Source organism: Psammomys obesus, unplaced genomic scaffold, assembly GCF_907164565.1.
Source record: "Psammomys obesus unplaced genomic scaffold, mPsaObe1.curated_primary_1811, whole genome shotgun sequence".
NCBI classification, from domain to species: Eukaryota; Metazoa; Chordata; class Mammalia; order Rodentia; family Muridae; genus Psammomys; species Psammomys obesus.
Genome location: NW_026596040.1, coordinates 32,000,716 through 32,013,777, shown reverse-complemented (window position 1 = coordinate 32,013,777; position 13,062 = coordinate 32,000,716). Strand labels below are relative to the sequence as shown.

The window sequence follows — 13,062 nt, the reverse complement described above, 5'->3', positions numbered from 1 at the left end:
TTGCACAGCTAAAAGTACTTGGTGGCATTGATTGTTCATTCATTATAGTTCATATGATTAGTTACAGTTTTGCATAATTTGAATTTTTCTATCATAGTAGGTTAAACTGTTGATCTTAGCTGTTTTCTTCACAATACTTGCTACACCTTCTGACAGTAATTATAATAATATGTCATATGTTTTTTTTCTTCTCTGGACTTGTAAGTATGTTTCCATAAAATGCTGTAAATATTTTTTTACTTTCTTCTAATAGCATTTATATTTGATACTATTTTTTGTACTAAAGAAAACCTACTAAATTTGCTTAATTGTGAATTATCTTGATACACTCTGAGTTAAGGGATTAGGGTTCATATAAAATTTGTGAAAAATAAATTATAATAATACTTTATTATTATTATAAAAAATAATAAAATCACCAGATAAGTAATTGTTCTTTATATAAAAGCATCATAGCTAAATAAAAAATTTAAAAACTAAATAAAAAGAATAACAAATAAAGTTCAAGTTCTAAAATACATACATGCCACATATAATTTGAATAAATAAAGAACAAACAACTAAAGAAAACAAGAGAAAAGGAAAATAAAATCTGTATACTTAATGTTTTTCATTCAAAACTAAGGCCAAGAAAAACTGAATTAAAATTAAACTCCAGTTTTGTGTAGAAAAATTGATTATATGATAATGAGAAATGATAAGTTCTTAGTTATTAAGTTTGGACATGAAAATATCTTAGGAAAATTAAGGATAAAAATACCAGTACCTCTTTTCTTTCCTCTTCTTTTTTCCTCTCTTATATATCCATAATCATATTCTATGTTTCCAATACATTCAAATATTTTCTCCTATATCCTAGAACTTGTTTTTTATTCTCTTTCCTTTGTATCTTTCCATCTTACCTTTGTAAAATAAACCATTGTTATTCACGATTGTACATATTTCATTTAATGAAAGCAACCGTAATGTCAATAAAGTAATAAGCAGATGGTGTTCCAACACTGGTGATAATCATTGCCATGTGGTACTATAGCAATTGTATAAGTTCCTTTTCTCCTTGCCTTGGCTAAACACCCACTTAGAAGCTACTTAGAGGACAATGGGCCTGTTCTCTCTCACAGTTCTAAAGGTCATTCCCTTAGAAAATGGATGGCACGAGGGAAGGTACAAAAGAGTTGCTCACTGCAGCAGTCAGCGAGCAGGAAAAAGACTCAAGGCCTGCCCTTGTGTCCTACCAAATAGCTGAGGATCACATGTTCAAATAAATGAGCTTATCGGTGTCCTTTCACCTACTGACAAAGATATCCATTCAAAGAATAGTTTACAAAAACTTGCTTCATGACACGCACAGTGTGCTGCTATGAACATCAAATACTGTGGAAGAAAAACATGTTTTTCTTCATGTTAATAGTGTGACAGAGACCTAACAGACTAAATTGTAGAAAATAATTGTCATTAAAGAGCAAATCAGGCTGAATTTTTATAGTCTCCTATAATCCAACAGAGGATAGAAGGATAAGCGAGGAAAAAGAGCCTGGCATTAAAACTGAGAATGCCATGTTGATGACTAAGTATAAATACAGCGTTTGAGTGACTAACCCACAAAGACAGGGAGTTTGAGGGTAGCCCAAGTCGACAGACGAAGACCATTTATCCAAAACAATTCCAATAAAAATAAAACTAGGACTTGAAGAATAATAATAATTTCCTATAAAATGTGAATTAATAACTGAATATAAGTGGCAGAGCGTAAAACAATTCAGGATTTACTGTAGCATAGGCAGCAAACAATTATACCACTGAATTTTCAAATCAAAATCAAGATTGAAACACATAATTAAGTTTGTACACAAAGTTGGTCTAATTGACAACATCGAATGTTGACCAATTTGAATCTTTTCAATATTAATATTTTCTTAAATCAGTAACTTATTTATGCTAAACACATCATTAATTTTTAAAGAAGCATCATAATTATAATTGCGTTTTGAAGAGATGGCTTTGAAGTATTAGATGTACTTGCTGAGCACTCATATAGGATCAGCTAACACTGGAGGTTTGCACCAAAATAACTGTAATAAAATATTGACATGTGTTCTTTAATTGACACAAAGTCCAATTTTACAAGGTTCATATGTATGTATGTGTTCAGATAGTTCTTATTATTCTTTTTCAGGCAAAGCAATAAGGTCCCTTCTCTCAAGGAGTATACATTTTATTCAGCTAGACATGCGTAGTGATAAATAATTTTAAATATTAAAGCAGGGCTGAAGAGATTGCCAACTATTAAGACTGTAAGCTGCTCTTCCAGAGACCCTATATCCAAGCACTCACGTTGGCTTACTCATAGTCGCTTGTCACTCCAGCTCCAGGGGCACCAACACTTTTGGCATTAGTGGATACACGCGTTCAGGAGCACATAGGTGCTCACATGCATCATTTAAATAATAGAAATATTTCTTAGAAAAAAGAAAGCATTACGGAGGGAATAGACAAACTACAGAAGGTCACCTTGCATAGCGTTAGATAAAATATACAGTGCAAACCATAATGAAATGTAGACATGTGAGTACGGCAGATGGCACTCTGGGCACAACGGAGATCTCATCTCCCGAATCTGTAGCTCCACTTGCAAAGAGGTCAGAAAAAATGGGCATTATGAGTGGTACCATCTGTTTTATTTCAAGAATCATAAGCCACCAGCATTGTGAATTTTTTTATTTAACATCAGAAATAATGTTCCTAGTTTTTGTGCTGTTCTTTTTAAATCCTCTCATCCAAATTCTCAAAGTAAATACTATTCTCTTTAGTTCAAAGAAAGAGAACAACCTAAAATCACTCACTAAATTGATCAGGGAGCTAAGAAACCACTAGCTGAAACTCAAGATCTGTTTTTATGAATCCGTGCCCAGTGCTCAGTGCAAAGTCTCCACTGACCCCACAACTGTGGATGTAGGTAGAAATTTATGAAACAGAGCTGTGGTGATTCAAGGCAAATGACTCTAAGAAGTGAGATCATATCATTTACCTAAACCTAGAGGCCATATCTCTTACTGGAAGGAGTGAAAATAAATGGAGCAGAGGTGCAGGAGGTCCTATAAAATATCCAGAATGGAAAGGGCTCAGCACTTGACTTATATGCTCTTTCCCTGACGGCAAGTGAATCAAACTTCAAGTGGATCCAAGTAGAAAACCACAGCTTCTTCGATGCAACACAACATTTCCTTGATTGCATGCTCTTTTGCATACATGTGCCTTCCATGTGTAACCCACTTCACACCTCTGTTATAGTCAGTAATCTGAATGTAGTTCTCACGAGTAGAGCCACATCAAATGCTTATGCCTGCTGAGCTTTTCCACATTCTACCTTTAAGTTGGTCTCTGCTCCACGCAGCATTTCTCCTTACATTTTCCTTATTTCACTATTGATTCACTATTAGGACATGTAATTAAGAACCTCTTGTGTGTTGAGTCACGGGGAATGCAAACAAGAAATTGGTAAGAATAGCTCTACTGATGCATGGATAATCATTGCACTGATTGGAAACTATTTCATTACAATCAGTAGAACTAGAAACAGGTATTTTAAGGAAAGGGTGTTTTGACAAGTATGATTAAACAGAAAATCTCTCAAATATTATTTCAAAGGCATGGCTTTAGTATATTAGTGCGTTATTACTGGCTTCGAAAAGTATATTCCTTTATGTGAATGTTACTCTTTTTTAAGATTTATTTTTTATTATTATTATTATTTATTATTAATATTTGCAACTTATTTACTTTGTATCCCAGCTGTAGATCCCTCTCTCATCTCCTCCCGGTCCCATGCTCATTCCTCTTTCCCCACTCCCACACTGTTCCTCCCCTAGTCCACTGATAGGGGAGGCCCTTCTCCCCTACTATCTGACCCTAGCCTATCAGGACTGTCCAGACAGCACAGATTTATTTATTTTTATTTGCTGTGTTTGAGAGTTTGCCCACATGCCTGGCATCCTTGTGGGACTACATGTCTGGTGCCTGTGGACGCCATCAGAGTACAGCAGGTGCCCTGGAAGTAGAGTCACGGATGTTTGTGGTGCCATATGGGTGTTGAAAATACACCCAGAGTGCTCAACAAGAATATAAAGTTCTCTTAGCCACCAAGGCATCTCTCCAGCTCTCTGAATGTTACTCCTTTGCCAGTCCTTTACCTTCACACGGTTCAATTTGCCATCTTTCACTTTTTTTCCTCTACAAATTCATCTTGATGATTATGAAAACAATTCTAGTCCCTTCTCACAATTCAAGTTAGTAATGTGAATACAGAGAGTAAATGAAACAGAATGCTAGAGGAGCTGGTACTTCTCATCGATGTTACAAACTGTGACAACATATTGTTTGAAACATAAAGGAAACTAACAGATTTTAGAGAAGTTAGCTATAAAAATGTAAGGCAAGCTTTACTTTCTCAATCAAACTGTTTCAGTCACTGTAAAGAAAATTAGTCAGACTAGTTTGAAAGCCTTCTAGTTTTATTGAACAATGATGATTCTTTATTAAGATGTAAAAATAAATTTGAGCTGACTTTCTTCAGATTTTCTTTTCACTGCACCATTTGAGCACAAAAGTCTAACCTTTGATATGAATAATTGAACTAATGAATGGGCCAACTTGAGAGTCACTACAGCAGCACCCAGCATCCACTCAAACACACCCACACACACATATACTCACACTTGTTCTCACATACATAATTTTATAAGTGAAGTGAACTTTGTTTAAATATTTAGCTCATTTTTACTAATTCATGTAAATGCTTAAATTATAAAATTACATGAAAATGACTTTCAGAGCTGATGCTGCAAAGCTTTGAGTATAAATCATTCCAAAGTGAGGAAAAAAGCAAAATAAAATAGCTTTGTTTACCCCCAAATTATGGATAAAAGAGAAACAGTCATTTTGAAAAACATGTACGATGCAAAGTTTGGCATTCTATGGTGAAATAAATCTATATTGAGAGAAAGCTGGGACATTAACACTCTCGGCATATATCTGCAATGTGATCATCTCCATTCTCAGGTGTCCTAGTAACTGCCAGAGAGATGTGTTTATGTCCGGGGCTCTGAGTCTTGAGTTCCTAAAGAGAGATAGTGCTTACAGCCTTCATCTGCCCCTTGTTCCTTTCTTGGACACTGTGCTTCTCTGCCTTTCTCTAGTTGGCTTAATCTGTATGAAAATGAACAAAAGCTCAGAGAGCTACTGTAATCCTCATGGATTGTCCTTTTAATTAGGCTGTTTTGTTAAAGTAATTATAAATCTAAACTGCACTGTTTGTTCAAGGTTCCCTGGAAATCACACTGCTATTACTGGCAGCTGGGAAGTTCTGAAATATTTATTGTGTGCCTCAGATTTTCAGGTCAAAATCGAAGGATCATTAGAATTCACCAAAGTTCTTTTGTACTTCCCTTACATAAAGAAATGAGAGAATTTTTGATGAAGTTCAGGAGGTAACTTCAGGAAATCAAGTCTGGAGATCTGTTTATCCAGCCTTGAAAAAGGCAAGAACAGGTGGAAATTGCCTTAAATCATAAATGGTGATGTGATTTAACTTAAACATTGCCATTAAGCAGATTAGCTTGGATAGCAAAATACCAACAATGCAGAGAGACTCCTGAAAGTATGGCAGTGGTACAGGAAAAAAGAGAGAGGTAGATCTGGGATCTATTCTAACTTCTTGCTCTCAGGAAATAGGTAATTTCCCTTATAATCAAGAAGATGGATTCATTCTACACTCATTTCATTAGAGATATGATGGAACAAGGCAACTCGGTGCTTTGAAACCAGCCTAATAGGTGATTAATATCCGAGGGTATGGAGAAAGAGAAAATGGATTCAAGCTTAGTGTCAAAATTATGGCAAAATCTACATGTTTGACTCCCTATAAGGAAAAGACACTGGATATTTAAATTGGGGTATTTATTTAAGAATAATGCTTTTGTAGTAGAATTGCAAAGTATAAAAAACGCGATTCTTTGTAAACTGAACAATCTGGATAAAAGAAATCAAACAGTAGAAAATATATGAGTTATGATATGCAGTAGGAAGCTCGTTCCCCCAAAGTCTAAACACTAACCCCCTCAAAATCTGTAATTTTCAGGTCAGAAGATATTTTGTAGGTGTGAGTAATGTTGGGTTCTGAGATGGGCACATTATCATAGATAATCACGAACACTATTTGGTTCTTAATGTTCTTATTTGAGAGAGGCAGGAAGTCACAAGTGAGAGGATATGCCGGGAAATGAAGATTGAAATAAAGCAATGCCTGAATGTATACCATGCCTGTCTTTCTGTTTCGGGGTTACCTCACTCAGGATGATCTCTTCCAGTTCCATCACTTTGCCTGCAAATTTCACGATTTCCTTGTTTTTAATGGCTGAGTAGTATTCCATTGTGTAGATGTACCACAATTCCTGTATCCATTCCTCAATTGAGGGACATTTAGGTTGTTTCCAGATTCTAGCTATTACAAATAAAGCTTCTGTGAACATAGTTAAGCAAATGTCCTTATTGACTGGTAGGGCATCTTTTGGGGACATACTCAGGAGTGGTATGCATTCACTAATAAGTGGATATTAGCCGTATTATATAGGGCAACCATCTACAGACCTAAAGAAGCTAAACACTAAAGAGGACCCTAAGGAGAATGCTTAAATCTCATTCAGAATGACAAGCAGGGTAGACACCAGAAGCAGTGGAAGAGAGGACACATGATGGGGACCTACCATAGAGTGTCCTCTGAAAGGATTCACCCAACAGGGGACAGAAGTAAATGCTGAGACCAAGGACCAAACTTTGGGCAGATCTCAGGGAGTCTTAGGGAGGAAGAGAGGGGTGGGAATAGAGGGATATGGAGGATACAGGAGCCCCACAAGAGGATCAACAAAGCTAAAAGATCTGATCCCAGGGGTTCCTGCAGAGACTGATGCACCAATGGAGCATTTTGCATGGGGAGGACCTAGACGCTCTGCTCAGATGTGGCCCAGTGGCAGCTCAGTCTCCATGTGGATCTCTGAGTGATCAGGGGCTGCCTCTATCATGAACTCAGTTGACTGCTCTCTGATCATTCACCCCTGATGTTATAGCCTTGCCAGGCCACGGAGGAAGAGGATCCAGGCAGTCCTGATGAAACTTAACAAGCTATGGGCAGAAGGCAATAGTGGAGAACGCCCCCTTTCAGTGGACTAGGGGAAGGGGATGAGGGGAAGATGGAGGAAGGGTGAGACTGGGAGGGGGCTTCAATTAGGTTATATAGTGAACAAATTATGAAGAAAAAATTATATATATATAATTTCTTATATAAATTATATATAATATATAATGAATATATAATTATATATTTCATATATGTGTGTATATATAAATATATAAATATATAATTATATATATATAAACATATATATATATATATGAAAACAATTCCAGCAACCAAGGAATGACACAGATTTTAGATGTCCATCCACACTTGACAGTTGATACATTTGCAGTACAACCTTTTACTCCTAAGATACAGGAACACCCAGGAAGAGGGAGCAGAAAGATTTAGTATATAACAGGAGAGTTACACCAATGGAACCCAAACAACATGGGTGTCCAAACAAAAGTTGAATAATGACAACCCAGAAAACATGTCAATGAATGTGGAGAGAAGAAATTTACAGGACCACACACTGAAATGAAGAGATATGGGAAACTAAAGATGACTGAGAAAGGGAGACTTAGTATTCAACAGATGAGCCCCTAAATGTTTTTGCAATTTTAACTGATCAGCTTTAAAACACATACATAAGAGCAATACTAAAGGGACCCAGCAGAATACAACACCCCACACACACAGCTAATCAGCTAATAACTTCATTTAAGAAATCTGATAATTTATTATTTTATTAATTAATGGGTATACAACTAAATATGTTCTTATAAATTTATATTATGTGTGAACAGAACTTACATGATATGAATTAAAGAGAATGATAATCTGATACACTTCATGAAATGAGAATTTTCAGTCTGTTGTTTATATTTTTTATCTACATCTCTATATAGTACCTGTAGGTGTATAATATAATAATATTTGAGTCATTGACAAAATTAACTATACATATATCAAATAAGTTTGCATATCATAAGAAAAAACATATTTCTATTTATTTTAGCTTTGTGTTAGAACTTTTATTTATTTTTTCTTAATTATACTTTATTCACTTTGTATTCCCCCTGGAGCTCCCATCCTCTTCCCCTCCCAATCCCATCCTTCTTCCCCTTTCTCCACCCATGTCCCTCCCCAAGTCCACTGATAGGGGAGGTCGTCCTCTCCTTCCTTCTGATCCTAGTCTATCAGGTCTCATCAGGAGTGGCTGCATTGTCTTCCTCTGCGGTCTGGTAAGGTTGCTTCCCTATCAGGGGGAGGTGATCAAAGAACCAGTCACTGAGTTCATGTCAGAGGCCGTCCCTGTTCCCACTTGGGAACCCATTTGGACACTGAACTGCCATGGGCTGTATCTGTGCAGGGGTTCTAGGTTATATACATGAATGGTCCAATTTCCAGTCTCTGAAGAAAGAATTAGAAGAAGATATTAGAAGATGGAAAGATCTTTCATGCTCATGGCTTGATAAGATTAACATGGTAAAAATGGCCATCTTACCAAAAGCAATCTACAGATTCAATGCAATTCCCATCAAATTACCTATACAATTCTTTAAAGACCTTGAAAAAAATTCCCAACTTCATATGGAACAAGAAACCCAGAATTGCTAAAACAATCCTCTACAATAAAAGATCTTCTGGGAGGTATCTCCATCCCTGATCTCAAGCTGTACTATAGAGCAACAATTCTAAAAACTGCATGGTACTGCCATAGAAACAGAGTGGTGGATCAATGGAATCAAATAGAAGACCAGAAATAAACCCACACACTTACAGACACCTGATCTTTGACAAAGATGCCAAAACCATACAATAGAAAAAAGATTGCATCTTCAGCAAATGAATGCTCATCTACCTGAATGTTTACATGTAGAAAAAGGCAAATAGATCCATACTTATCACCCTTCACAAAACTAAACTCCAAGTGGATCAAAGAACTCAATGTAAAACCAGACACACTAAAACTGTTAGAAGAAAAAGTGGTGAATGAACTCATTGTCACAGGAGACAACTTCCTGAACAGAACACCAACAGCACAGGCTCTAAGAGCAACAATCAATAAATGGAACCTCATGAAACTGAAAAGATTCTGTAAAGCAAAGGACACTGTTGTCAAAAGAAAATGACTGTCTACAGATTGGGAAAGGATCTTCACCAACGCCATATCTGACAGAGGGCTAATATTCAGAATATATAAAGAACTCAAGAAGTCAAAAAGCAACAAATCAGTTAATCCAATTAAAAATGGGGTACAGAGCAAAACAGATAATTCTCAATAGAGGAATATCGAATGGCAGAGAAACACTTAAAGAAATGTTCAACGTCCTTAGTCATCAGGGAAATGCAAATCAAAATGACCCTGAAATTTCACCTTACCCCCATCAGAATGGCTAAGATAAAAAAAACTCAAGTTTTTGACCTATTATTTGAGGTCAAATTGTGCCAAAACAATAAATGCTGAGCATGAAAAAGAAAAAAATAAAGTTAAAGGAAAACAGAAGTACTTGTTACTTTTCATTATTATGTGAATGAATCCCTGACATGGAGCTACTTAATGAGGAAAAAAATGTATTTTGGCTGATGGTTTTAGTACATTCAGTAATAAATGCATACAGTATACACATCGTGACAAAGAGCACTGCATGGTGGTATAAGTGTTTTAGCTGGTGATGTTCTGTGCACAACAAGGAAGTAGAGTGCAATGGATGCTGGTGTTTACTATGCTTTCTTCACTTTCCACTCCTGTGCATCCTGGAGTCCAGTCCACGGAACTCAAAGTCAGCACAGGTCTTTCGCCTTCAATTACTTCTTGCAGAAAATGCCATCACTGGCAAAGTTTTCTGTCATTAGTGCAGTGCCCTCATTGTTTCTTAATCCAGCCAGGCTGACAATCAAAATTAACCATAATAAGCATCGATATATAAGTGAGAGGATGGGCATTTGATCTGAAATTCCATAGTCAATATGAGAATATAAAAAGAGGCTGAAGTTGTGGCTAAGTAGTTAGAGTGCCTGTCTCTCATTCACAAAACAAACGATGCATTTGATCCTCAGCACTGCATAATAAACATGGTGTGGAGACAAATGCTTATAATCCTGGCACTTTGAAAGCAGAGGGATGTCAAAGAGCCAGCCATTGAGTTCATGTCAGAAATAAGCTCTTTGACCTCCCCCCTGCCACAAGGGAGCTGCAGCCTTGCGAGGTCACAGAGGAGGACATTGCAGCCAGTCCTGAAGATAGCTGATAAGCTAGGGTCAGATGGAAGGGGAGGAGGTCCTTCCCTATCAATGGGCTTGGAGAGGGGCATGGGAGGAGATGAGGGAGGGATGGTGGGATTGGGAGAGAATGAGAGAGTGGGCTACAGCTGGGATACAAAGTAAATAACCTGTAACTAATATTAAAAAAATAAAAATTTAATTAAAAAATTAATAAAAAAGAAAGAAAGCAGAGGGATGGGGAACAGGAGCTGCTAAAAGTCTTCTAGATTTCAAGACAATCTTGTGCTAATGGAACTTTATCTTAAAAGTAAATAAGAATGCTCGGCAAGTATCAGAAGCAAACAGCACTTTTAAACAAATGTTGAGTTATTTATAGACAAGCATCAAGATGTATCATGGCCTCTGTATATTCTTTAGACTGCCTACAGGTAGTACTGATTTGAAGATAAAAAACAGACAAGAGACTGAAAATTCTCATTTTACAAGTTAATCACACCATCATTCTAATGACTTGAATGTATATCTCCTTAATTCTATTTACACATAATACTAATTTGTAATAACATATATTTGTATGAACATTATAAGTAACAAATAATCACATATATGACTATATGTGTCACATTTTATCCTTCAAACTTAAGATTTGTTTTCCTTTTTAAACAGTTTATTTTTTATTTTTTTGTATTTTATTCACTTTATGTCTCTATTGTATTGCCTCCCTCGTCTCCTCCCTGCCCCACTCTCCCTCCTCCTATCCCCTTCCCTTCCCTAGACCACTGAAAGAGGAGCCCTCCTTCCATACCATCTGACACTAGCCTTTTAAGCCTCATCAAGACTGCCTGGATCCACTTCCTCTGTGGCCTGACAAGGACACCCTGCCAAGGGAGAGTGATCAAACAGACTGTAAAAGAGTCCATGTCAGAATAAAACCAGCTCCCCTTACTAGTGAACCCACATGGAGACTGAGATGCCTATTGGCCTACTTAAAGACTATCAATTTACTTCATATCCTGATCATATTAAAAACCACATCAAATACCTCAAATTACTTCATAAATAACATTTATAAATCAGAGCACAACCAAGAACAGCACATGACATATGAGTTTATTGCTGTTCCCATTGGCCATGATTCCTTTCTTCTGTTCTGACATATGGGGAAAACAGGATTTGTGTTCAAAAGATTGTCCTAAAACCTGTTTTTATCTAATTACTTTGTTGTGCAATTTAAATTATTAATATTTTAATTTCTACTTTCTTGTTTTATAAAATAAAATTGTTTACATAAATGGCAATACCATATCCTTGAATTTAATACATATCTCAGAACTAGAAAAAAATACAGAAAATTAAAGATTTAACCAAACTAATTAAAATGTTAACAAAATTAGGAAGTTATATTTTATATCTTCCAAATCATGAAAAAGTATTTTCTACAGTTGAATTTTGTTCTTTTGTCATACTAAATATATGCATTAAGTTTTTAAAAACTCATGATCAATAATAACATTATTTCCAACACATTTTGTAAATACAAAAATATATTTACAAAGAATACATTGTTCCAAGGAAAAAAGATTATATTGAATATTTTTTAGTAGCTGATAAACGAGCAACCAGGTTTAATGTTTTCTTTATCATATTAATAATAGTAATAATATTTTATAAAACTTTTTTATTTTTGACAAATACCAAACTTATATTTGCTTTGTATTATTTTAGTTACAATCAAAACTTGTGTTATAACAATATAAATGCATCTAAGTAGACAATTTTAAGTCAGGGTTAAGAGTGAGGTTTTCTTCATTAGCAAAACCATATGCGCCACTAGAAAATTATCTTGATTCATGTGGTTCTTGATGGCTGAAAAAATGCGAGTGCTTTGTCAAGAGAAGAAACTTTTCTCATGGACTTTTGGTAGGAGTCATTTGTGATAGCGTGTTGATATTTGACATGTTCACAGGCCAGTTCAGACACCAGCTGCTGTTATGTCAAAATTTAAGATCCAAGACTCTTACTAAAATTCAACTGCAGTTGATTTTGTACAAAGCATGGAGTAGGCAAAGCCAAAATTTTTTTTTCCCTAAGAAATTAAAAGTCAGCTTCAGTTCTTGGCCAAGCAGCAGTTCAGAATCTCACAAAAATAATCTAAAGGAAAACAGAAGATTATTTCTTTTATAATTTTTATTTTTTATATTAACTACAGTTTATTCACTTTGTATCCCAGCTGTATCCCCGTCCTTTATCCCCTCTAATCCCACCCTGCATCCCTCATCTCCTCCTATGCCCTTCTCCAAGTGCAAAGATAGAGGAGGTCCTCCTTCCCTTCCATATGACCCTAGGTTATCAGGTCTCAGAAACTATTTCTATTTGGAAAGATATTTCTAAAATTCTGAGTACTTAAGATCTGTTCATAGTCACAACAAGCTTTTCATTTGTTCATAGACTGTTTAACCCCTTATGACTTGATTTGGTGAAATGATTGATTATTCTGTAACACACTACACTACACACACACCAAAACAAAACACAAAACAAAATAAAAAAATCCCAAACAACAACCAAGTAAAACAAAATGAAAACCTGGATAAGATGGGTTTTGATTCTTAGTCATTAAGTTTGAGCCCTGCTCCAGTTATTGTGTAATTATGGGAGAC

General features: G+C 35.8%; 1 protein-coding gene across 1 annotated transcript in view; it reads left to right on the top strand.

Moving 5' to 3' along the window:
* Dcc (DCC netrin 1 receptor) overlaps window positions 1-13,062 on the top strand; it is a 727,907-nt gene that overhangs the window by 541,052 nt on the left and 173,793 nt on the right. The gene's annotated exons all lie outside the window — the stretch shown is intronic.